Source organism: Cyprinus carpio, chromosome B8, assembly GCF_018340385.1.
Source record: "Cyprinus carpio isolate SPL01 chromosome B8, ASM1834038v1, whole genome shotgun sequence".
Classification (NCBI taxonomy): Eukaryota; Metazoa; Chordata; class Actinopteri; order Cypriniformes; family Cyprinidae; genus Cyprinus; species Cyprinus carpio.
Window position 1 is genome coordinate 1,570,737 of NC_056604.1, and position 27,529 is coordinate 1,598,265.

At 32.2% G+C, this 27,529-nt stretch overlaps 1 pseudogene; it reads left to right on the forward strand.

Annotated features, from left to right (window-relative positions):
• Positions 1-13,140, forward strand: part of LOC109060636 — a 201,925-nt pseudogene extending 188,785 nt beyond the window's left edge.
• The last annotated feature ends 14,389 nt before the right edge of the window (positions 13,141-27,529 follow it).

Sequence of the window (27,529 nt, forward strand, 5' to 3'; positions counted from 1 at the left end):
TATTTTTTATTTATTTTTTTATTTTATTAATTTCTTTTGTTGTTGTTGTTAGTTTTACTTCACTATAATAACCCTGCCTCAGATCTGGATAGAAATGAAAACTGTTATCCTGCAAAAAAATAATGAACAGCAAAAGATAATGCTTAGTATTTCTGTCTTGTTTTCCATTATAAATATCTAAATACTCTTCAATCAAAATACATTGACCTGAAAAGCAAAATCACTTAATTATATTAAGCTTTGTTTTCTGAGAAATGTGTTAAAAATTAAGCAAATGTAAGCTTAAAACAAAACATATCTGCCAATGGGGTCAGAAAAATAATTGTTTTATTTTAAGCATAAACCCACTTAATTTGATCTATTTATTTTCAGAAAACAAGACTGATTTAATATCAGTCTTAAAGTAATTTTGCTTCTTTAATGTTTCTTGATTTAAGAATGTTTAGGAAAATAAAACAAAAAGTCTGAATAATAAATTCATTTTTTGCTGTCAAACATCACAAATGATGACAGAACAGATTTCAGCTGAAATCAGGCCAGCCGATGTAAACAGAAGTAGATTAGTATTAGTTTGTTGTGTTTTTCATGCATCAGGCTGAATGATGATTATTTGACTCTTAGAGAGGAAACTCTTTTTCTGCTCACAAAGGGATATCACGTTATTATATGATAGGAAACACAGACAGCATCATCGACTCTTGATCAAAATATGCACATCCACGTCCAATTCATTCAGGAGATCCTGAGAGGGAGAATGCCTTCATCCGTGACAGGCCATCAAACACCAGCAGGACTGCGAGGGTTAATCCATTTAAAGCAGAAGCGTAATGGGAACAGACACAAGCTCTTATGTGTTCCTGGGGTTTTGTGTTGACATGAAAACACTGAGCTAAAACCAAACACGCTGCACAAAATCAGGTTCTTCCTCAGTGTGTTCCAGTACAGATATCTAAACATTCTTAAATCAAGATGCATTTACTGGAGACGCAAAATGACTGAAGATATTAGGTGTTGTTTTCTGGAAAAAAAAGCATCAAAATGAAGTGAGTTTATGCTTAAAACAAGAACAGTTATCTGCTCATGAGCTAAAGTTTTATTTTTTCTTACTCCACTGCCAGGTATTTGTTCTTGTTTTGAGCATAAGCATCTTTCAGGACATTTTGATACAATCAGTCATTTTTCTTACATTTACATTTAGTCATTTAGTCATTTTTTTTTCTTCTAAAGTAAATGTTAATTTAAGAATTTTCATAATTTATTCTGGAAAACAAAACAAAAATACTTAAATGCGCTGTAAAAAAAGAAAAAAAACAAACATAAAAAAAAATAACAAAGTAGAAAAATAAGTACAGGTAATTTTTTGGCTGGACATTGTCCATTAATTTTTGGACATTTCTGAAAATTTCAGGAACTTGTGATATATTTTTCAGACTTAAAATCATTCATTTTTCTTCTAAAGTAAATGTTAATTTAAGAATTTTCAACATTTATTCTGGAAAACAAGATAAAAATATTTAAAGGCGCTGTAAAAAATAAAATAAAATAAAAAACATAAAAAATAACAATAAATAATCAGGTAATTTTTGGGCTGGACATTTTCTATTAATTTTATGGACATTTCTGAAAATTTCAGGAAATTGTGATATTTTTCAGACTTAAAATCATTCATTTTTCTTCTAAAGTAAATGTTGATTTAAAATTTTATACATATATATATATGTAAAGAAAAATAAGACAAAGTACAAGTAAACTGTCTAAATAAATAAATAAATAAATAAAAATGCTGGTAATTTTCTGATGGGACATTATCCATTAATTTTATTTTGTTTTATTTTTAAAATACAGGTAAAACACCTGTAAACAATCAATACAGAAAATATTAATGCAGTACATTACAGTATAGTACATATTTTATGGATTTTGAGTGTAAGAAAATAATTTTTTTGCAGTGGACGCACTCAAAAAAGGAAATGCGACACTTAATGCTTCTCTAAAAATAGTGTTTTGTTCGAATGTGTTTGTAATTCTACAGTAGTTCCTTTCATGGAATCAAACAGGAAGCAGAAAGGTATTCTGAATCTGAAAGCACTGTAAGTTGAATGTAAATCTTCTGAATCCTCTGAAAGCGTGCGCTGGAGGCTGCTTCTGCTGCTGATGTTGTTAGTGTATTGATAAAGCGCTGCGCTCGAGGTCTAATTGAATTCTGCGTCTGAACAGGAGGACAGTAATGTGATCAGAGCAGGAGCTTGACCTCCGGCTGACCTCACGTGACTCCAGACGCTCCTTAATTATGAAAAGTGAACGTGATCGGGAGATTCCTTACGGAAGTAAATACAAACACGGCATTGAAGCAAGACACTACGGGCAAAACCACGCTCAATTTTAGTCTTCTTTCAGACTCATGCAAAGAAAATATCCCAAATACACTTTTAAGTGTTTATTTCATTGCACTTTATATATTTGCATCTGTAGATTTCAATTACAATCCATATGCTTTGAGTTTTTTCTCTTACATACAGTACACCAAACCTTACAGTTTTATTTCTCTCTGTATTCATGTTTCATTCACACTGATTTATACATTTAACTCCTAAAAACATGGTGAATGTGAGAAAAAAATGTGTGTGATAAAAAGAGAAATGTAAAAACCTCTAATATATGAACAAAATCAAACAAGAGTTTCTCTTCTGGAAATACATATTTAGTGCATATTTAAACATAAATCAGAAAACTTGTATATATATGTGTGTGTGTATATATATACAGTCAAGCAAAAATTTATTCAGACACCTTCAACATTTCTCACATTATCAGAGTTTTGGTCAAATAATTCATAATTTTTGGCTTGACTGTATATAATATATATTATTTTAAATGCATTTATTTATTTATTTATTATTTTAAGTTGTCATGGCAACTAATCAGACTCAAGTTAGTCCGGAGATGAATGAAGATTGTTGGTGATGTGTGGTGAGTGATTGAGTGGTTGTTGATGGTCTCTCTCTCTCTCTCTCTCTCTCTGTCCAGCTCTGATCTCCATCGGTCAGTACAGCAGCACTATTGAGACGGTGGACGCCGGCTGGTGTAAGGAGATCACTGATCAGGGCGCCACTCAGATCGCCAGGAGCAGCAAGTCTCTGCGGTACCTGGGTCTGATGCGCTGTGACAAGGTGAGTGTGTTCACAGACAGCTGCAGTAGTGTGAGCGGCTCTCACAGAGTCCACAGGAGAGCCGCTTCCTCGGGGTCACGGGGTCAGCAGTTAAACACCTGGCAGACAGAAGCGGGCCTGTGTTCAGCCGACAGCGTCTCACCTTCATTCGGCTCACGTCTGCATCTCTCACCTCCTAGATCACGGGTTCACTAACTTTTTGTCAGCTGAACCCCTGAATAATTTAGCATTTTACTTCTGTAATTTATTTTTAAAAAGATTTTCTTTTCGTTTTTATGATTTGATTCATTGTTAGTAGCTATTTTAATTTGATTGGCTTTATTTCAGTTACTTATTTTAATTTTATATTCTTATAATTTAAGTTTTTGTTTAATTGTAATTGTTTTCAACATTTTTAGGATTCAGCTTTTTCATTTTAAGTTATGAATTTATTGAATATTTTATTTATTATTTTACATTTTGAGCAAGTGTTTTTTTTTGGTTTTTAAATTTTTTTTATTTATTTATTTTTTTTTAATCTTTTTTATTATTTAATTTTAAGTATGTTTTATTTTGTTTGGTTTTATTTTAAAAATAAAGTTTTGGTTTAATTTCAATTGTTTTTTTTTTCTTTGTTTTTTTTTTTTTTGTTTGTTTAATTTAGCATTTTTTATATTTAAAATATTTACTTTAATTTGTCATTTATTATTCAACTTTTTAAATTATTTTATCCTTGAAAAAAATCCTTGAAACGAGGATATCTACAGATATTAAAATAGTAAAACTTGTGTTGTATCTTGAGTATGCTGTTTTAATTTTATGATTTGATGTTTTGACATTTATTTATTAAGTTTTTATTTAATAATTTATTTCCTTTTTCCATTTTATTATTTAATTGTTTTTAGGCTTTTATTTTGATTGTTTTATTTTAAAGTTATTTATTCAACTTTTTAAATTATTTTAAATTGTTTCATACAAATTTTTAGGGAGTGTTTTATTTTTATTTGTTTTTATTTCAAAATTATTTGAATTTCAAATGAATTTTTAATAAGTGTTTTAATGTTATATTTTTCTTTTTTCTCTTTTTATTTTTATATTTAAAATATTTATTTTAATTTAATTTTTTTTATTATTCAACTAGTTTTAATTGTTTTAATTTTAAATTATTTATTTGTTTATTTAATTTTTATTAAGTGTTTTATTTTTTATTATTTTTATTTTTAAATTATTTTAGATTAAACATTTTATGATTTAATACAATTTTTAATAAGTGTTTCATTTTGATAATTTTTCATTTTAAAACATGATGCACACATCAAAAGAAAGCACTGTAGCTAAAGATGTCTATTCTATTTATATATTCCATGTCTCATGATTCAGATGAATGTCATCTCATATATTTCAGTATGATTTTATCATTTAATATCTAAGGGCGATGGAGTGTGACGTTGTGTTGAATGAGAAAACACTCTTGTGTTTCGGGTCAGCGCCGTTTACAAAGAGGCAAAAAAGTGGCAAATTCAATTTCTGCTCAAATCACTTTTTGAATGGTCCAGCTAATTCTCTCTGTTTTTATAATCTCATTGGGAAGCTGTAGATGTGACGGATAACCCGTCTGTCTCTGCATTTGCTTCCTAAAAGGCAAAGTCACTTATAACAGTCATATATATTCCCTTTCATTTGACGATTTTCCATTTCAAACCCACACTAAAAGTTAGTGACTGAGTGGAATTTGTGGCATTTCCATTCATTTGGCTGTGAGCTGCAGACAGCTCGCTCTGTCGTGGCCTCGGGGCTCAATGAGAGACGACTGAAGGAACGCTATTGATCCACAGCAGCCCAAATCATCAAATCAATTCATTATGCCCCTCTCAGACCTCCAGCTCTGGACCAGACTTTGATGTGACGCCGCGGAGCGAGAGAAGGACGAGAGAAAGCTTGTTTCTTTTATCAAAGAGAAGTACGAGCAGTGTAACAAACCCTCATTGTCCCTCAAAGCTCCAGTAGAAGTGTTGCCTCTTCACAAACAGTTTTAACTCTTGTTCTGAGTCAAAAATGAGCATTCTGTTATCACTTACTCAGCCTCGTGTCGTCCTGAACCCGTATGATGATGATTCATTACATCTACATTTACATTTAGTCATTTAGCAGACGCTTTTATCCAAAGCGACTTACAAATGAGGACAATGGAAGCAATCAAAAACAACAAAAGAGCAATGATATATAAGTGCTATAACGAGTCTCAGTTAGCCTAAACACAGTATACGTAGCAAGGGCTTTTAAATAATAAAATAAATAAAAAGAAAACAGATAGAATAGAAAAAGAATAGAGCAAGCTAGTGTTAGAGGTCTTTTTTTGGAATTGTATAATAAATGAAAAGAAAATAGATAGAATACAAAAAGATTAGAAAGGTAGTTAGATTTTTATTTTTTTTTTTTTTAAATAGAATTAGAATAGTGAGTGAAAAATTAGAGGGTCAAATAAAGATGGAAGAGATGTGTTTAAGCCGATTCTTGAAGATGGCTAAGGACTCAGCTGCTCGGATTGAGTTGGGCAGGACATTTAATTTAAAAGTCCGTAAAAGTGACTTTGTGCTTCTTTGGGATGGCACAATCAAGCGATGTTCACTTGCAGAACACAAGCTTCTAGAGGGCACATAAGTCTGAAGTAATGAATTTAGGTAAAGGGGTGCAGAGCCAGTGGTGGTTTTGTATGCAAACATCAATGCCTTGAATTTTATGCGAGCAGCTATTGGTAGCCAGTGCAAATTGATAAACAGAGGTGTGACGTGTATTCCTTTTTTCGGCTCATTAAAAATTAATCTTGCTTCGGCCGCGTTCTGGATTAATTGTAGAGGTTTGATAGAACTGGCTGGAAGACCTGCCAAGAGAGCGTCGTTGCAATAGTCCCTGGACAGAACAAGAGCTTGAACAAGGAGCTGTGCAGCATGTCCTGAAAGAAAGGGCCTGATCTTCTTGATGTTGAATAAAGCAAATCTGCAGGACCGGACAGTTTTAGCAATGTGGTCTGAGAAAGTCAGCTGATCATTAATCATAACTCCAAGGTTTCTGGCTGTTTTTGAAGAAGTTATGGTTGATGTGCCTAACTGGATGGTGAAATTGTGATGAAACGATGGGTTTGCTGGAACCACAAGCAGTTCTGTCTTAGCAAGGTTGAGTTGAAGGTGATGGTCCTTCATCCAGCAAGAAATGTCTGTTAGACATGCTGAGATGCGAGCAGTTACCGATGGATCATCAGGATGGAATGAGAGGTAGAGTTGAGTGTCATGAACATAGCAGTGGTATGAAAAGCCATGTTTCTGAATGACAGAACCTAGTGATGTCATGTAGACAGAGAAGAGAAGTGGTCCAAGAACTGAGCCCTGAGGCACCCCAGTAGTTAGATGTTGCTGCTAAATGACTTAATGCAATGTAAATGTAAAATATCTAAAAATCCTTGAAACAAGGATATCTACAGATATTAAAATAGTAAAACTTTTGTTGTATCTTGAATATGTTGTTTTAATTTTATGATTTGATGTTTTGACATTTATTTATGAAGTTTTTATTTATTTATTTATTTATTTCCTTATTATTTAATTGTTTTTAGGCTTTTATTTTGATTGTTTTATTTTAAAGTTATTTATTTTAATTTTACATTTTTATGAGTTGCTGTTTCCCATTGTTTTCCAAACAACACAGTTGTCTCTTAAAATGAGAAAATAACAAAAAGCCAGACTGTTTTGATGTAGACATGACAGATGAAATTAATTTATTGTGATGTTGTAGAAATCTTGGCATCTCATTTAAAGATTTTGACCATTGATGTGAATGTGTTAATGTAGTGCAAAAAAAAACAAACATTTGTTTTGTTTTCCAACTCGACATAAGATATTAAGACTTGTTTTCCTTGTCTCTTGAATACGTGTATTTAAAAAAAAAAAAAGTTTCAAATATAAACAAGTAAAAAAATAAAAAAAATGTCTGCCATGCAGTATAACAAAATATGTACCATGAAATCATTAAAAACAATCCTTAATACAGTAAATTATGCAGTGTTGCTTTTCAAGTAAATTGATGTAGTTTCAAGGATTTCGATTTCGAGAAAAAGACTCATTATAAACTTGAGAAATCATTTTTTTGCAGGGTGACCTCGACTGTCAAGTCCTAAAAAGGACCATAAAAGCATCATAACAGTCAGTCGTGCATATGATCTGGACTTAGTTTTATTAATTTTATTATGCTTTTAGGGTGTTTTTGGAGTTTACCAGTCATGGTCATTATTAAACGGTCGATATACAGTATGTGTCCCTGCAGCACAAAAGCAGTCATAAGTAGCACAGGTATATTTGTAGCAATAGACAACAATACATTGTATGGGTCACAATTATACATTTCTCTTTAATGACAAAAATCATGAGGATATTAAGTAAAGATCATGTTCCATGAAGATATTTTGTAAATTTCCTACTTATATTAAAACTTATTTTTTGATTAGTAATATGCATTGCTGAGATCTTCATTTGAACAACTTTAAAGATGATTTTCTCAATATTTAGATTTTTTTGCTCCCTCAGATTCCAGATTTTCAAATAGTTGTATCTCAGACAAATATTGTCCTCCTAACAAACCATACATCAATGGAGAGATTATTTATTCAGGTGATGTATAAATCCCAATTTCAAAAAATTGGCCCTTATGACTGGTTTAGTGCTCCAGGGTCACATATGACAAATCTCTGTGTAAACAGTCTCTGTTTGTGTTGCGCAGAAGAAAAAAAAAAAGACACAAGAGTGAATAAATAATGACCATTTTAGTTAATCTGTGCCTTTAAATCATTGTATTTTCTTGCTGTTTGTAATGTGTGTTTTGGGTTTAATGCGTGATATCTGGAGAGCTTTATGTTCTCGGTGGGAAATTACAGTCATGTTTACAGGTCAGCGCTGGTAACCTGTGAAACATCACGCTCTGCTCTCTCTCAGTGTTTGGTCTCACGGCCAACGAGATCTAACGGCTAGATCACTAACGGTTTGCCTCGAGGACAGAACATCTCATCGAGGCTTTCGCACAGGGTTTGGATCCATTCAGCTTTCTGCTTTTGAAGCTCCATTACAATCTGCGTAAATATGAGCAGAGATGAGTGACGAGAACAGCATCGGTGTGAAATGAGACAAAAACAACAGCGGCAGAGGAAGAGAGACTTCTGTTCGCTTTGAGAAGATCAGAAAAGCCGTGAGACGTTCAGACGTCGCTGTCAGTAAAGTTCCTGCAGAACAGCACAGTTATGGCTTGTTATATCAGAGAGTTAGAACAACCTCAGAGGACGTTTTCTCATCTGCTGGATTGTGGAATTAAATACAGAATATGTGCTTCATGAATAGTCTTGCTGAGTGCAGTTTTCTTTACTGTGTTGATGAATTTCCTGTAGAGACAGGAAGTTGGGAAGAGGCCAAGTATATAAACGAGCTGAGCAAAGTTCGTTTTGATGGCTTCAGAAAGCTCAGCCTGAAAGTTTAAAATAGTTTTACAATCTTGATGTTTTAAAGTTTTACAGTCATAGACAGATTGAGAATTGTTATTTTGCTAGGTGGTTGCTATGCAGTTGCTAGGGTGTTGCTGGGATGTTTTGCGTGGTTGCTAGGGTGTTCTTGGTGGTTGCTAGGGAGTTGTTGGTTGCTGTGCTGTCGCTGGGGTACTCTGGGTGGTTTATAGGGAGTTGTTTGTTGCTTAGTGATTGCTTTACTGTTACTAGGGTGTTGTTGGAGTGTTCTGGGTGGTTCTTATGGTGTTGCTGGTTGCTAGGTGGTTGCTATGCTCTTGCTAGGGTGTTGCTGGGTGTTTCCTACTGTGTTGCTGGTTACTAGGTGGTTGTTATGCTATTACCAGGGAGTTCTGGGTGGTTTTTAAAGTGCTGCTGGTTTCTAGGGTGTACAGGGTGGTTTTCAAGAGTGTTGTTGGTTGGTTGTCATGCTGTTGCAAGGGTATTGCTGGAGTGTTCTGGGTGGTTCCTAGTCAAGTCAAGAAGATATCGAGACATGGAAAAACCTTGGGAGAAACCAGGCTCAGTCGGGGGGCCAGTTCTCTTCTGACCAGACGAACCAACAGTTTGTTCCAGGCTGCAGCAAAGTCAGATTGTGCAGAGGACTCAACTGGTTCTTGCGGTCTTGTCCCGGTGGACGTCTAGGAGACATGGTCTCCGCTGTCTTTCAGGGCTGTAGAGGTCTTTCTAGGTGCTAATCCACCATCTGGTCTGGATACGTCCTGGATCCGGGTGACTGCAGTGACCCTCTGACTTGGATACAGACTGGATCTGGTGGCTACAGTGACCTCGGAATAAGAGAGAAACAGACTAATATTAGCGTAGATGCCATTCTTCTAACGATGTAGCAAAGTACATCGGGTGTTATGGGAAGTGTTCCCGGTTCCGGTTTACCTAATTAATGCAGCATAACGGATTTGGATATTAGAAGTGTATTAGTGTGTTATGTGTAAGCCAGGTTAAAGAGATGGGTCTTTAATCTAGATTTAAACTGAGAGTGTGTCTGCCTCCCGAACAATGTTAGGTAGGTTATTCTAGAGTTTAGGCGCTAAATAGGAAAAGGATCTGCCGCCCGCAGTTGACTTTGATATTCTAGGTATTATCAAATTGCCAGAGTTTTGAGAACGCAGCGGACGTCGAGGACTATAGTGCGATAAGAGCTTGCTCAAATACTGAAGTGCTAAACCATCCAGGGTTTTATAAGTAATTAGCAAACTTTTAATATCTATACGATTTTTAATAGGGAGCCAGTGCAGTGTTGACAGAACCGGGCTAATATGGGGCTCATATCTGGTTCCTAGGGGTTGCTGGATGGTTGCTATGCTGTTGCTGGGGTGTTCTGTGTGGTTTCTAGTGTGTTTGTGTTTTGTGTTTGGTTTTTGTTAGGTTTCTAGGTATTTCTGTGGCATTTCTACTGGTTCCTAGGGTGTTGCTGGATTGTTGCTATGCTGTTGCTGGGTGGTTTCTAGGGTGTTTCTGGGGTGTGCTGGATGGTTGCTAGGATGGTGCCGGGTGGTTGCTAGGGCTTAAAAGTATCCATTAGATACTTCCAGAAGAAAGGTTCTGGGTTGTGTTTAAGTTCAGTTTTGTGAGCAGCACGTGTGTCATGATGTTAAGTGCCACAGATAATAATTCCAGCTCGTGAAAACAAGCAAAAATCAAATTTACAGTAACGATATCAATGAGGGACGAAAATTTCACAGAGACAAAGATTCAAAACAAACAGCACATGCAGAAACCGTGTGAAGCTGCTAAACCCAAACTGAGTTGAGCTTAACTATTATATATTTGAATATTTCACCCAAAATATCCAGCTTAAATTATGTTTATATGATCTTTGTGTGGGGTGTTTCTGTCATAATGTGAGTCAGCATTGCACAAGCCCTCGCTGGAGTGTAAAATAAATGTTTTCTGATCATTAGTCTCTTCTGTTTAGAGCTGCAGGCGGGTTTTGTGGTCGGTGTGTGTTACGTGTGTTTTGCTGTGATTTTTGAGGTTTCATGTTTTAAAACAAGGGTTTTCTGAGAAATATGAGCCGCGTCACAGTGTTTTACCGCGGTACATGTGCTGCAGGCAGGTTTAGGGTTGCGGTAAATCAGCGATGCTCACCCACTCCAGAAAGCTTTTTAAGTCTTAACCAGAATACTGTGTTTGGATGTGAGGAATGTGTGTGTGTTTGTGTCTGGATCATATATTTCAGTGTTTCCGCCACACAGCACACATTTATACTGCGTGCTGGAATCATCAGAACAACTTGAGCCCGTAAAGTACATTTTTGCATTTGGAGCGAGTCATAAATACACACGCACCCACACACGTTGTTCAATAATCAGCCGTTTAATGCTGCATGACAGTCAACATTTGTCTTTCCTTTACTTAAAACAAGAAAAAAAAATTTGCTAATAATCAGAAAAATCATCTTAATTGAAAGGGAAACTAGTTTTATTTTTCTGCCCCTACCGGCAGATTTTTTTTCTTTTGATGCATTTTTCAGGAAACAAAACGTAATATCTGTTACCTGTTTGATTCTATTCAAATTCAGGAACTGAACTGGAATTTTGAATGCATTTGGAGTGCATGCATTGAAAAAATAAAAAAAGCTTAAAATCCATAAAAAAAAAATTACTTTTTTTTTTTACTGCTTTGAGCTGTAAGTTAAGAAAAAATGTCTATAAAATTAATGGAAAGAAAATTACCAGTACTTTTTATATTAAATATTCTATATAAATATTTTATTTTCTTGTTTTCCAATACAAGTGTCAAAAAAATCTTAAATTAACATTTACTTTATAAGAAAAAATGACTGATTTTTAAGCCTGAAATATGTATCAGAATTTCCTGAAAATGTTAAAAATAACTGTTTGAAAAATGACTGTTTCTATGATCTGTCTTGTTTTGTGATTTTTTTTTTTTTTTTTTTTTTTTTTTTTTATCAAAATGCTTAAAATAAGAAAATAAAATCTGCAAATGGGGTCAAATATAAACTTAATTCAAAGAGAAAAAAATATATATGTGTATACAGTATACACACCCATATATATATATATATATATATATATATGAGCCAGTTAGTGGATTTTAAACATTTATTTATTTAGTTTTTAATTGCTTCATTAATTTGCTTTATTTTGCTTCTTTTTTCAGAAAACAATACTTAATATCTCAAGCCATTTTTCTTTATCTTGTTTAGATATTTGTACTGGAAACCAATACAAGAATACTGAAGAAGAAAGACTTTTTTTGTTTTGATTTTGTATTTTTGGTTTTCTTTTTTTTTTTTTTTTTTTGTCTCTTTGTTTTTCTTTTGCAAGCTTTCTTTCTCTGCATTTTCCAACACAAATATCTAGACATTATTAAATCAAGATACATTTACTTGAGAAGCAAAATGACTTAAGACAAGATTTCATATCTGAAGTCATTTAGCAGCTCAAGTAAATTATGAAAAGTATCTTGATTACGAATGTTTAGATATTTGTACTGGAAAGCACAGCAGGAATCATTTTTCACGTGTAAGTGCGTGCATCAGATGGTGTTTTCTGTGTAAAGTTCCTGAGTGATCAGAGCAGGTCATGTGAGATCTTCACCTTCAGTCTGCATGTGAATAACACACTTGACATGGCACATGATGAAGGTCTGATCTGGATCCCTGTGGACGCGGTGTGGTGATTATCTCACTCAACATGCGGAGCGTCTGTGTTTCATCAGCCTCTCGCTGTAAACTTTCTCACAGACCTCTTGCATTAATATATGAATCATTTCTTCAATGCAAATGGCGTGTTGTGCATTTGTGGTGCTTTTGCGGAAAAATCAATGCGTCGAGTCAAATGCAAAGCAAATGTGTGTGTGTTTGTTTTGTTGCAGGTGAACGAGGAGACAGTGGAGAGACTGGTGCTGCAGTATCCACACATTGTGTTCAGTACAGTGATGCAGGACTGTAAGCGAACGCTGGAACGAGCCTATCAGATGGGCTGGAGCCCCAACACATCCACGGCCTCCTAACACACACACACACACCTGAACATGACACCACCGCAGAATCATTATCATTATATGCCCTTTATTCCGCCTTCCAACATTATGCAGCAGAAACATCAATATTATTTGATTTGAACACAAATATGTTCATGCACACTTGACATGCAGTGCGGCATTTATTTGCATTTGCAAGTCGCACTAAACCCGTCAGGAGCTTACTCTAAATCTCCAGAGAAAGAAATAAGACATTTTGCATTTTAAATGAGGAGAAAAGGTTTTTTGGACCACAGGATTTTTGCATCATGACATTTCCCTGCAGCTCTCGTTATCGTGACTCATCTGGACGTTTGTCTTTTCTGATTTGTTTATTATTCTCATTATCATCAGATGTGATTTTCATTAGATTCTCATTATTGAAACACACTCATTTTACTACAGTGCAAGGGAAGTTTCTGTCACAGATTTATTAAATAAAAACTAAATCCAGTACACATGCAACCATGATGTAGAAATGCTTCAGATTACGTCATTTTATTACTACACTTTTTTACTCAGTATTTTTGTCTTGTTTTACAGTACAAATATCTAAACATTCACTGAAGATAAATGACTTACAACATTAGGCCTTGTTGAAAAAAAAATTTCTTAAAATTAAAATGCATAGTTTATATTTAAAACAAGAAAATATATCTACCACTGAAAAAAAACAAACTTAAAAATAATAATTAAAAAAATAAACGCGTTTTATTTTTTTGGACCCCACTAGCAGATATTTGTTCTTGTTTTAAGCATAAAGTCGGTTAATTTTTACTTTTTTTTTTCTCAGAAAACTGTTTACTTGACATCTTTCTTTTTTCTTTTTTTTTTTTTTAGTAAATATATCTTGATTTAGTAATATTTATATATTTGTACTGAAAAACAAGATAAAAATACTTTTTTGCGTTACGTTTTTTGCAGTGTATTATTTGCATTGCAACAGTGAAACTTTTAGGATAAATGTGTATTTAATTAATAGTAACAATAATGTCGCAATGCAAAAAAATAGATTTTCTTCTTGCAAAATAATGTCTTATTTCTTTCTTGTTATTCTGGGTGAATTGTGACTTCTGTCATGTATGTTCCTGACCGGTTTCGTGCGATTCTCCTCTTCAGACTTCAGTTAGTGGTTTCGTTTGCGTCTGAGTTCATTTAGACACGTTCATTAGAAGTTTCACAGCCTGTATTTTTTTCAGAGCGTCATGTTAAAGTCCTGCGAGTCACAGGACGAAGCGAGCGCTCTGATGTAGATGTAGACGTGAAGACGCAGGACTTGTGTTGTTGATTTGGTTTGTTCTTGTGAATCTGTAACCTTGTGGTTTGGAGTTTGTTCTGGATGTAAACTGATATATGAGGTTGCTTAGTTTTTTTGTTTTTCGAGGTATATCCACCATATGGATTTTTGCATAACCTATGAATATTTAAGGATGTACTGGCCTGGAGTGTAAGAGAGTTTGCAGTCGAGAGGTTAGTTAGTTAGTTAGTTAGTTCACTCATCTACCCGTCTTCTGCTCCATAGCTTGCCTCATTCAGACGAGCAGGGTATTTTTCTATGCTGTTGTAGAAGGAAGAGTTTAGTTACAGGCTTGATCTTTTACTGTACGGGGGATTTGAGTCAATTAAAAACAATTCTACTTCACCGGCTCCTGCTGTCATATCAATCCAGCGTGTGTGTGTGTGTGTGTGTGTGTGTGTGTGTGTGTGTGTGTGTGTGTGTGTGTGTGTGTGTGTGTGTGTGTGTGTGTGTGTGTGTGTGTGTGTGTGTGTGAAGTTCACATGTAGATCTACAAGAACAAATGTGATCTGGATTTGTTAATTCTCCTTAGACCTGGAGTCACAGTCATTCAGAATTTTGTTGATGTTTGTTTAATAATCAGAATGTTTGTTTATTAAATGTTATGCTTTCAGATATTAATTAAATTCATTTACACAGTTTACCATCTCACAGAGCTCTAGTGATTTTCTCACAGATTCTTTCAAACTCAAAATGTGAAAAGTCTGCGGTTTTTGTCTGGGTTATAACAATGCCATTTTATTTTAGAAAAAAAGTGTCTGTTTTTTTTTTTTTATATTTTATGTGTATAGTGTGTGTGTGTGTGTGTGTGTGTATATATATATATATATATATATTATATATATATATATATATATATATATGTATGTATGTGTGTGTGTGTGTGTGTGTGTGTGTGTGTGTGTGTGTGTGTATAACAGTAAATAAGTTGACACTCACATCACTACATCACTAACAAAAAAAGTATGCTTGTATGACCTTCTCTCCTGAAGGAACCATGGTGCATTAACATGGTAATCACTGAGTACTAATGTAATGTAATGTCTGTGTTATTTTGGTATCATTGGTATACTATTAGTTTTAGTTTTATTTGAACTAGATAAAAAAAAAAAAATCAGTTTTAATGTTACTTTTAGTAATTTTGTTGTTTTTTGTTTTAAATATGTCTGTAGTTTCTATTATAGTTTTAATATTTTTAATTATATTTATTTTTTGTTTTCTGTTTTCTTTTCAATTTGAGTTAGTTTTAGTAATTTTGTTTTGTTTTTGTAATTTTTCTCTCTTTTTTTTGATCTTTTCAAATGTCTATATATTTGTTAAAATATACTGTTATAATTTTTACAAATATTTACAATTGGATTTTATTTATATTTTGTTTTCATCTATTTAGTGATTGTAATGTGTTTTTGTGATTATTAGTTTTGTTATTTTTTAATGTCTATAGTTTTTAAAATATACTATTATAGAGATAGATAGATATATAGATATATATATTATAGAGATAGATAGATAGAACAACAGACAGAGAAATAGATAGATAGATAGATAGATAGATAGATAGATAGATAGATAGATAGATTCTATTCCAGAGGAGCTATGAGTGAAGTGTATTCTGTGCCTCAGAGACAGATCCTCTGTAAAGACCTTGTCTCAGACGACCACCGGGACAAGACCACAGGAAACAGATGAGTCCTCTGCACAATCTGACTTTGCTGCAGCCTGGAATTGAACTGCTGGTTTCGTCTGGTCAGAGGAGAACTGACCCCCGACTGAGCCTGGTTTCTCCCAAGGTTTTTTCTCCATTCTGTCACTGATGGAGTTTTGGTTTCTCTGGCTTGCTTGGCTGGGGACACTTCATTTCCAGCGATCTTATCGTATCTTCAAACTGACTGCACAGATACTATTTAAACTGAACTGAGCTGGAGGATGACATCGATGAATTCAGTGATGAACTGCCTTTAACTGAAAATTGAATGATTAATATTGTCATTTTGCATTATTGACACACTATTTTCCTATTTAATACTGTAAAGCTGCTTTGACACAATCTGTATTGTTAGAAGCACTATATAAATAAAGGTGACTTGACTATGCTGAAGTCTTTTTTATTGAAAAATCTGACACATGTATACAATTCTGCTGATTCTCTATCAGAATAACTCTTTTCTTTCTGTGGTTGTGTCTGTGTGTGTCTCTCTCTCTCTCTCTCTCTCTCTCTCTCTCTCTCTCTCTCTCTCTCTCTCTCTCTCTGTGTGTGTGTGTGTGTCAATTCAATATGTGCTTTATTGGCATGACAATTGTTACAATGTATTGCCAAAGCATAGTGTTTACATTGAATCTATATACATGCATGTATATACATTTAAAAAGTAGAACAAATAACATTTTAAAATTCTATGAACAATTTATTATTCAATGTGGTGTGTGTGTGTGTACATTTAAAAAGTAGAACAAATAACATTTTAAATTTTTGTGACAGGCATCAATTTTTTTAGGTTTTTCACCTAATAAATATTGAAGTTGTGTTTTCTTGTTTAACATTTTGAAGTCAGGGTAAAGTTTTTCAAATTTGGGATAAAATTTATTTCTAATTTCTTGATAGTTAGAGCAGCTGGTGAGGAAGTGTGTCTCAGTAAGGGCAGATCCGGCTCTCTCTGGGCAGCCAGTGCTGTGGATATCTGCCCGTCTCTATAGTCAGAGTATGACTGCTCAGTCTGTACCTCCTCATCTGTCTTCTTCATTTACAGTCTTTCACTGTACTCAGATATTCTGCAGTTGTGTAGTCTCTATTTAGGGCCAAATAACATTCAAGTTTACTTTGTTTTTCTGTTGTTTCAGTCCAATAAGTTAGATAATTTTATTTTTGTGCTTTTATAATTTGGTTGGGCCAAATTGTGTGGATGGATATTTCAGAGTCCTGATGCTGGCTGTTGTTAGTCGTGTTAGTTTGTTTCTGCAGCTTCAGGATCATCTCAATCAGGGGACTTTTTTCAGGGTTCACTTCATGGTTTTTCATGGTGTCTCTCTCTCTCTGTGTGTGTTTGTGTGCGCGTCTGTGTGTGTGTGTGTGTGTGTCTGTCTCTGTCTGGCTTTCTCTCTCTCTCTCTCTCTCTCTCTCTCTCTGTGTGTATTTGTTTTTGTGTTTTTGTTTTGATTGTATTGTTTTATTTTTTTTTTTTTCTCCTGTCTGGAGCAGATGAGATGATAACAACAGTAACATCATCATCATATTCATATTCCATCAGTGTAGTCCTGCTTTAGACTGTTATTATGGAACAGTATAATGAACTGCCCTGATATTCAGTGTGTCTGTGGACTGACCTTTCACCTCATGAAGACCTTTGACCCTCACACACACACACATACACACACACACTCTCTCTCTCTCTCTCTCTCTCTCTCTCTAAACTAAATTTCACTCGTTTGTTCATGTTTAGGATATTTGTTGGCAAGGAAACAGTCAATCCATTTCAGTGACCCTGATGATTATATTGACTCTTTTATATTCACGCTCACAAGCCTGTTTTTATGGAATCGATATGAAGTTTTGTTTTGCCAAAAACTCAGATTACATGTAAAATGCATGGACAAAACAGAGTGAACTCAGGTAAACTTTTCTAGCTTGAACATTAAGTTATAAGGCTTTAAACTAGTCTGCTGTTGTTGCACTGCCCCTGTGATGATTTTGATGGACAGCAGCTTCAGTTCAATATTGATTAAGCTGTTGATCTATTTCAGGTCTGTTTTGACTTCTTGTTCAGCGTTATTTGTGAAGGTTGAAAGCGTCTGTTTGATGTCTGATGAGAAGTGGCCTTCAGAAGCCACTCAAGTAATTAGATCTCTAAATATTCATGTGGTCATTAATCTCTGAACGGGTTTGCAGAATCTCTGACCGCGGTGGTCCTCTGCTTTAGAAGAACATCCAAAAGTGGCGTCAGTCGTGATCAGAAACACAGAAGAAACTTTCACAAACTACTGTGATGTACCCTGAGAAACAATCTGGTGTACAAACAATATTTACTCAGAAATTGCTCGTAAAGTTCACACACACAAAAAAAAAGAATTGCAAAGAAATGGCACATAACACATTGAAATACACACACAATTCTTAAGTAAAGACAGAAATATTTTTAGTTTTTTTTTGTTTTAATAATCCTTGTTTTTATTAATTAACTAATTACTTTTTCAGTGTATGAAATGGAATTACCATGGTACATTTGGTATGTATTGTGCTGAATGATAAAATATTATCTGTGTATGTGTACACACACATAAAATTATAAAATTATACATTTTTTATAAGATATAATACATAAACATTGTACTTTAACTGTGTATCATTATTTCTTGCTACATGACATTGTAATGTACTTCTGTATCTTAGGATTTTTTTTTAACTTCTTTCAATTATACAGATTTAAATTAATTTATGCCTATTTAAATTAAAAATAATTCCTACTATAGTATAGTATATATATATTAACATTGTATTTTTAATACATGCCTTTAATTCTTTTTAAATTAAAATTGTAAAGTACTTATTACTATATAAGTAAATTATTAAAGTATTTCTACATCAGAATTTTTAAACTCATATTTTTTTTCAGTTATGCTTATTTAAATAAAATTAAATTTATGCTTATTTAATAAATTATTTATTATTATTTATACTGTCTTTTTCTTGTTTAAAATGTAGCACTTCAGCATCATAGTATTTTTTTAAACTTCTTTCAGTTATGCTGATTCAAAATTATTTATGCCTATTTGAATTAAAAATAATTCCTACTATAGTATTTTATATATATTAATATTGTATTTTTACTATATATCTTTAATTATTGTTAAATTAAAATGGTAAAGTACTTATTACTATATACTATAAGTACGTTATTAAAGTATTTCTACATCAGAATTTTTAAACTCATATTTTTTCGGTTATGCTTATTTAAATTTAATTAAATCTATGCTTATTTAATAAATAATTTATTATTAATTATACTGTCTTTTTCTTGTTTAAAATGTAGCATTTCAACATCAGTATTTTTTTTTAACTGCCTTCAGTTATGCTGATTTAAAAAAGTGAATTCATATTTATTATTCAATAAATGTTCTATTCATGTGATTTTTTTATTAGGAAAAAAGAAAAAAAAATACAACAAAGCAGCAGCATAACTGATAGTTCATTTTAGTTTATGCATTAACTAATGTTAACAAATAAGACCTTATTATTAAGTGTTTTACAATAACTTCATTGTTTTCCAGTAGATTTTGTCTGTTTGATGCATGACAGCTCTTCAGAAACTCTTCAGTGCATCAGATTGTTCAGTGAGACGTTCTTGTAAGCGATCACCACTGTCATCTGCGTTTAATACGCCACACGCCGTTCCTGAAGGCCAAATTGAGGGCTTTCAGAAATCTAGTTAGCTTTGTTTACCGACCTTTCCATCAGTCCAAGCGTCCCGTCAGCAGACAGCATGTTATCAAGCACTGTCAACATCTCTACACATACATCAATACATCTGACCTTCTGTGTTTGACTGGATCTTCAGACACCAGCATCTGCACACATCTGTTTGCTGGGTTTATATCTGCTGCACAATGCATTTCATTGCAAAATACAAAATATACAAATATCGCTGACTCTAGACGTCTGTCCTTGGGTTTGAGTAACAAATAATGATTGTTGTGAATAACAGTATTTGTGCGTTTCATGCCTCACAGTCCCTGTTTTCCTTCCCAGATCTTTTGTTGTTGATGTTAGAAGTCAAAATCTAAATCTATGGTAATTTTGGGAGTTATTAATTTATGCTTATTTTCCTTATTCATATATTAAACAAAAATATAAGTTTTCTTTTATTTCAAATAAACTAATGTAAATCAGCATGAATGAAGGCATTTAAATAAATGCTAGGGTGCAGAAGTACTTTAAAATGCATTTTTAACAAGAAATAGATATACAGTAAAAATACAGTGTTTATATACTCGATTATAAAAATATTATTTTAATTCAAATAAATGGATTTTATTTAAATCAGCATAACTGAAGGCAATTAAAATACTAAGAAAAGAAGGTCTGGTGTGTTTTTAGCAAGAAATAAAGATATACAGTAAAAAGTGTTTGTATATAACATACTATAATAAAATTTTGAATTTAATAAGCATAAATTAATTTAATTGAAATCACTTAAAGCCACTTAAAAATGTTGGGATGCAGATTTGTATTTTTTTATGAGAAATAAAGATATACAGTAAAATACAATATTTATATATATAAAAGTCTATGATAAAATGACTTTAATTCTAATAAGCATGAATTAAATTTTAAATCAGTATAACTGAAGATGCAGAAGAAGTTTACCATGTAATTATTAACAAGAAATACAGATATACAGTAAAAATACAATGTTTACGTACAAAATACTATAATGCTATTTTTGCTATTTGAAATAAGCTTACATTAATTCAAATCTACATAACTTAAGACTTTATTTTTTTACAAGAAATAAAAATATACAGTAAAAATGCAGTGTTTTATATAAAATACTTTATTGAAATGCTACTTATAATTATTAAATATAAATTAGAATTAATGTATGCTTATTTAAATTAAACAATTACATTTTATTATTGTATTTTATATATTAACTTTGAGTTTTTAAAGCAAATTGTTTTTCTTTCCGCAGTTCATCTGCAGTGTAATTGTAAGTGTGTCATGTGCCGCAGCTTTTTTTTTTTACTCAGGTTTTGAAGGCTGCTCTTGGAATGTGAGGAATGTTTTCCAGACATTTTTTTGGTCATGTCACGTGTTTTTTGGTTCATATGCTGTAAATGTGCTCTCTCAGGGTCTGTGTATTTACAGACCAAACTGTTTTGCTCTGGCTCAACTTCTCGACTTTAATGGATGTTCCCTCAAATTCACCTCTGACTTCAGCAAAACCAGAGTTTCCCCGCAGCTCTGGAAATCCCGTCCATCAGTGTCTGGACTCTGGGATTTAACCATCCAGCGGAAACAAGCGCCTGTCTTTTCTCTCCATGTGTGTTTCAAACACAGTTTGAGCAAGAGCTCTGACGAGGAGACATTTGAACAGAATTCAAGAGACAGCAGAGCGTTGTTGAAAGTATTAATAATAATAACAACAACAACAATAAACGTTACTTTCTATAGAGCATCTAAAAGTTGCATCTCAAAGCGTTTTACAAGAATAAAATAAAAATACATTCAAATACAAAACGATTTAAAAAAATTCAAGACAATTACAAAATAACCATAAAGGCTATCCTAAATAGCAATGTATTAGAGAGTGATAATCATGTTGAATTTAATCATGTTTGCTTGGTTGACTTCTAGATTCAGAAAAAAAGAATGTAAATGAATGTAAATATTAAAAACCAAAATAAAATTAATTAGTAATCTTTTGTTGTTGATGTTAAAAGTGAAACTTTTTTTTTTTTTGCACAAATTAATCTGTCACATGGTAACATTGGTAATGCTATCTTCCTGCATTTAAAGGCATGCATTAAAGTTTAAATTTAGGAATTTACATTGCATTCAATGTCAGCATTTTATCAGTTGCTTGTATTACTTGCATTCACTGGGAACTGAACCCACAACCTTGGAGTTGCTGTACTTTTACCTATACCTATACAACATTGCAAAATACAAAATTTTCATTAAGAAGCGCTGATTTAGATGAATGTCCTTGGGGTTGAGTAACAAAATAATGATTGACATGAATAACAGTATTTGTGAGCTTCAGGCCTCATGCTGTTTTGTTTCTCATCTTTTTGGTGTCAGATTAATGTTGTTTGGGTTTTTTTAAGAATTTTTTTGTTTCAAATCAAACTACATTATTTTAGAACAAATTAAAATGTTACATGGTAATATTGTTAATTTTGTACATTTGTTTGCATTCAAGGTGTGCATTTTATCAGTTGCTTGTATAACTTGCTTTCACTGGGAATCGAACCCACAACCTCGGAGTCGCTCTATTGTTTGGTTTCATTCGTCTGTTCAATCTCAGTCACTTTATTTTTTTAATGTTTGTGTTTATACAACATGCAAAATACAAATATTTACATTAATTAGCACTGGTCTAGTCTTTGCTTTTGAGTAACAAATAATATTTGTTGTGAATATTTGTGAACTTCAGGCCTGTAACTGTTTTTTTTTTTTTTTTTGTTTGTTTGTTTGTTTTGTTTTGTTTCCAAGATCTTTTGTTGTTGATGTTAGAATAAACTTTACAGTATATTTGCACAAATTAATGTCACATTGCATTATTGGTAATGCTATCTTTATGCATTTAAAGGCATGCATTAAAGGTTAAATTTATGCATTTACATTGCAATAACGTATACATTTAATCAGTCACTTGTATTATTTGGGAATCGAACCCACAACCTTTGGAGTTGATCTACTGTTCATTTTCATTCATCTGTTTAATCAGTCGCTTTATTTTCTGTTGTTAATCCCTCTACTACATGCAAACTGCAAATATAGAGTAAAATATTATTAAAATAATATCTTGTAACTCATAAGTGACACTAGCAACACTGAGGTCATGAGTTCGAATCCCAAATGCTTGAACTATAGCTTAACTGCAGTGTGTTTTGTTTTGGATAAAAGTGTCTACCAAATAATCATCTTGCATAGCCGTATTTGTGATCTCTAAGCCTCCTATTATTTCGTACCAAATTTACAGTAGAGTTTTATGATTATCTGATCCATGCATGTAAATAATATAAGCTGTACATGATATTTTACCCAATATCTTCCTGCAGACTTTGATTCGCAGGTTAACTTGTACCTGCAGCGGGTTTAAAGAGATCCATTCATGCGTGAGACCCCTGCGGTTCTTTTAATCAGGCAGGTAAAGTCGTTCATCACAAAGGTTAATGAATATCTCACAGCACATTGAAATGCTTTACAGTATGCTGACATTTGTTGCTCTTTTCCTTTTGTTTTTGTTTTTTCTCTATAAATGGAAAAGCGTGTGAAAATGGCTTCATTTTAATGCGGGACGAGTCGCTCGTATGCAGATTTGGGCACAGATGACATTTCAAAGCACTTATTTGTGCAAATCTTTGTTTTAGATGGTAAAGGTCACACAATGGGACCCACTTTCTTTATTTGAATAGAACATGAGGGAAACATGCAAAACTCGTCACCACAGCGGAGCGGCGACAGCCATCAGATATGCAGGTATGTGTGTGTGTGTGTGTGTGTAGTTACAGTACGTGTGTGTGGTGTGTGTTTTGTGTATTTTTTTTAGGAATTTGGTGATTTAAGACCAATGTTTTAAAACTTTTTGGGAGAGCTGGGAACATCCTTGTGAAAATGGTATATAAATAAAATACATTAAAAAAATAATAATAATTCTGAAAATGCAGACAGTTTTCTGTTCTGTTTCTGTCTGTGTGGGATGTGTGTGATCCAAATTTAGGGGACAAGTTTGTATCCAGATGTAAGCTATATCTTTTGCAGACGTCCAGAGTTGTAGAAACCATACAAAAATAAAGTGAATATATATTTTTTTTGTTGTAAAAATACATATTTTCTGTTAAGTTATGGTGGGAGTTAGGGTGTATTTATAGCTAGCTATATATAAAAACAATTAATTTTTTGACCTGACTGATGTCCATGTCAAAGTAAAATAATTACATCAAGGTACTTTATGATTTGTGATATATTTATCAGTGTTGTTTTAGTATTTATATATATATATATATATATATATATATATATATATATTATATATATATATATTTATTTATTTATTTATTTATCAATGTTTTGATTTAACTTTTTTTTATATTTTCAGTTTTCATTTGAATTTTGGTTGTTTTTGTCACTTTATGTGCTTTCATTAGTTTATTTAAGTTTTTTTTATATCTGAATCTAGTTCATGTTTTAGTAATTTTGTTAGGAGCTTTTGTCAATATTATTAGTTTTTGTTCTGTTTATATATATATATTTGAATCTAGTTCATGTTTTAGTAATTTTGTTAGGAGATATCTATATATATATATATATATATATTACTATTTAGGTATAATTTATTTTTTGTTTAAATTTTAGTTAATATTTTAGCAATTTCTTGTGTCCTTTTGTCATTTTTATTAGTTTTAATTCTTTTTTTAAAATTTTTTTTTTTTTTTTTTTTTTTTTTTAGTTCTATTTTTTATTTTTTTTTATTTTTTTTTTTTTTTTTTTTTTTTTTTTTAAAATATTACTATTTAGGTTAAATTCATTTTCAGTTCAGTTTTAGTTCATGTTTTAGTAATTTTGTTTTGTGCTTTTGTATATATATATATATACATATGTATGTATATATATATATATATAATTTTTGTTCCAGTTTTAGATAATGTTTTTTTGTAATTTTGTTATGTGCTTTTGTTATTTTTTATTCATTTTTTAAAAATGTTATTACTTAGGTTTATCTTGTTTTTATTTCACTTATTAGCTTTTATTTGGTTACAATTAGTTATTTTAGTGTTTCAACCTAAATTTACTTCAGATTTAAAATTGTATGCAATTTTTAAAAAATACAAATTATTTTTTTAAAGTAAATTATTATTATTTTAGCTTTATTTCATTTAAAAAAATGTTAATAGTTTTAGTTTTAGTAATAATAATAATCTGCCTGATGTGTATTTAATCTTTACTGTCTTGCCAAATAAAAGTCAAGTGATTTAAAAGGCACAAACAGCATCTAAACAGCATCTTCACAAATTTTCTTCTGCCAGGCACTAAATGAGCATTAAATCATCCTGTGAGAGGAAGGAGATATAAACTCATGAGCTGAAGTCAAGAAGAGTGAAATCATGAAGATGCTTCACCTGAAGCCTCTCGAGAACGACACACGTAATCGCAGCTCAATCATCAGGCTTTCATATTGAAATACTGTCTTCAAGAACGACAAAAAAAACTTGTCATGAGAAGACGCTGGGTGAAAAGTCATTTAGTTTCTCTAAAACGTTAAAATTTGTGTGTCGAGTGCCATGAGACATGAATGATGTGACTCTAAAGAGGGGATAGAGGGGGATGTTGTGGCGTGTTGTGATTTGTAAGGGTTTCTTTGTTTGTGTTTGTGAGTTTCTGTATAAACTCAAACATTAAAGTCTTGACTAAAAAAAGTTCTCATGTTCAACCTCACAGTAGCTTCTCTGACTGTGAATGACAATTAAAACATTAAATTTGAGTGCAAGACAGAACTTAAAGCCAGTATCCATCAGTTCATTGATAAGTAAATATTTTCATTTGTACATTTTTATTCATATGTCAGGTTACTGTAGCTCAACCAGCACTAGTACTAGTAATGATAGTGATTTTGCAAATGTAGTTTCAGTAAAGAAATACCTATTGTATATAATTATGGACATAATGTGGAGTCAATAATGCATTTTCTTTTATTACAAATCATATTATCATCATAAATTGACTAGAAATTTGAATTGAAATGTGAGTTGAACAGTTTAACAATTTTAGATGAACAAAAGCTGATCTCCTAAATGAATTGAGATGTTAAAAAAGCATCAAGAACATATGAACAAAAAGTCTTTTGATCAGTGAAACTCATTTACTTACATATGATTAATCACATTAAAAAAAAAAAAAAAAAAAAAAAACCGAATAAAGATTTTTTAATCACTTAACATTTCTTTCTTTTCAAATTTTGGTTATAATTTTCTATAATTTATATACATTTTATTATATTGTTATACTTATATATTATTAATATATTATTTATTATGTTTTATTGTATACAAATATAGGAATTATTAGTGTAATTTATTATAAAACACGCCAAAAATACATTAATTAATTTATTAAAAATGAATAAATAAAATAAAATAAAAAATGCTTAATATTTTTGTCTTGTTTTCCAGTACAAATATTTAAAAACATTCTTTAATCAAGATACTTTGAGTCAAAATTGAGCAAAATGAGTCCAAATCAAAATTAATTCTGTTTAAGCTTCAAACAAGAATAAAAATATCATAAAAACTACGGAAACTAGGGAAACACGATTGTTTTTATAAACTGGCAGAGTTTCTGTTTTTTAAATGCTTATTAATTGATTGTTTTTTTTATGTATTTCTGTATCTTGGATTAAAATGTTTAGATTTTTGTACTAGAAAAAGACAAAAATACATAGAAACACATTTTTGCAGTGTTTATGACCCATTTTAAAAAAAAAAAAAAAAAAAAAAAAAAAAAAAACCTCATGTGGTAGTGGTTGATGGAAAGACTTCTAACCCATTTTTGTTTCTTTTCTCAAGCTTCACGAAGCTTCATTGATTCACGCTCATGAAGAGCGACTCAAGCTCCGGCAGAGTCTGGACTCTTCTGAGATGGATGTGTTTATACGGTGTTTTATCCGAACACACGCACGTGTTCACCGCACAGGCTGAAATATGAGCTCAATATCAGCTTCACATTCGGATCAATTCAATAAGCCTTCGCACACTCGACCAGTGACGTCTGAGAAGAAATAATCGCATTTGGCCCTCGGCGAGATGAATCGTTTCATAACACAGATTGGGTTTGGAGTCCATTTGCGGCTGTGAGTGTTAGTGAACGCTGAGGGTGAATGTCATTAATGAAGCACTTGTAACCGTGTTAATAGTTTGATAATGAGGCTCAGTGACTCGCCACGCGTCCATTAAAATACTTTATCAGCAGAACGAAACAAGAAGCTGTGAAACACACTGGAGACGTCCTCTGATCAGGTCGTGGTTTAATATCAGGCCAGAACTAGACATCACTTAAATATAGAAATGTTATTTTGCATTAAACCTCATATAAATCAGATGCATTTTAAAAGTGTTATGCAGCTGTCAAGGTTTTTCTCTCCTGCTCATGTTGCTGTCGGTTTCAGATTCTCTCAAGTTCGTTTTGTTTTCTAAATGCTCATCTGAACTCATTTATACATAAGAAAGCACTTTTAATATGTGTCGAATTAATATTCAGGTGAATCTTGTGAAAGGATGAGACTTGATGAGATTGAGCTTTTTCACATTATAGTAATGGAAATGCAAGATGGATGTGCTTGTTTCTCCACACAAACATCTTAAAAACTTCAGACTTCAGTTTCTTTATGTTTAATACAGTGTGTGTGTATGTGCATGGAAAAAAAAGTCTGTATTGTGTGTTTTTTTTAATTGATGTGTTTTATTCATCTTATGGATGATTAATTAATATTTTCTCCATTGATGTGTGGTTGGTTAGGAGGACAATATTTGTCTGAGATACAACTATTTGAAAATCTGGAATCTGAGGGAGCAAAAAAATCTAAATATTGAGAAAATCATCTTTAAAGTTGTTCAAATGAAGTTCTTAGCAATGCATATTACTAATCAAAAATTAAGTTTTGATATATTTACAGTAGGACATTTACTAAATATCTTCATGGAACATTATCTTTACTTAATATCCTAATGATTTTTGGCATAAAAGAAAAATGGATAATTTTGACCCATACAATGTATTTTCGGCTATTGTTACAAATATACCTGTGCTACTTATAACTGCTT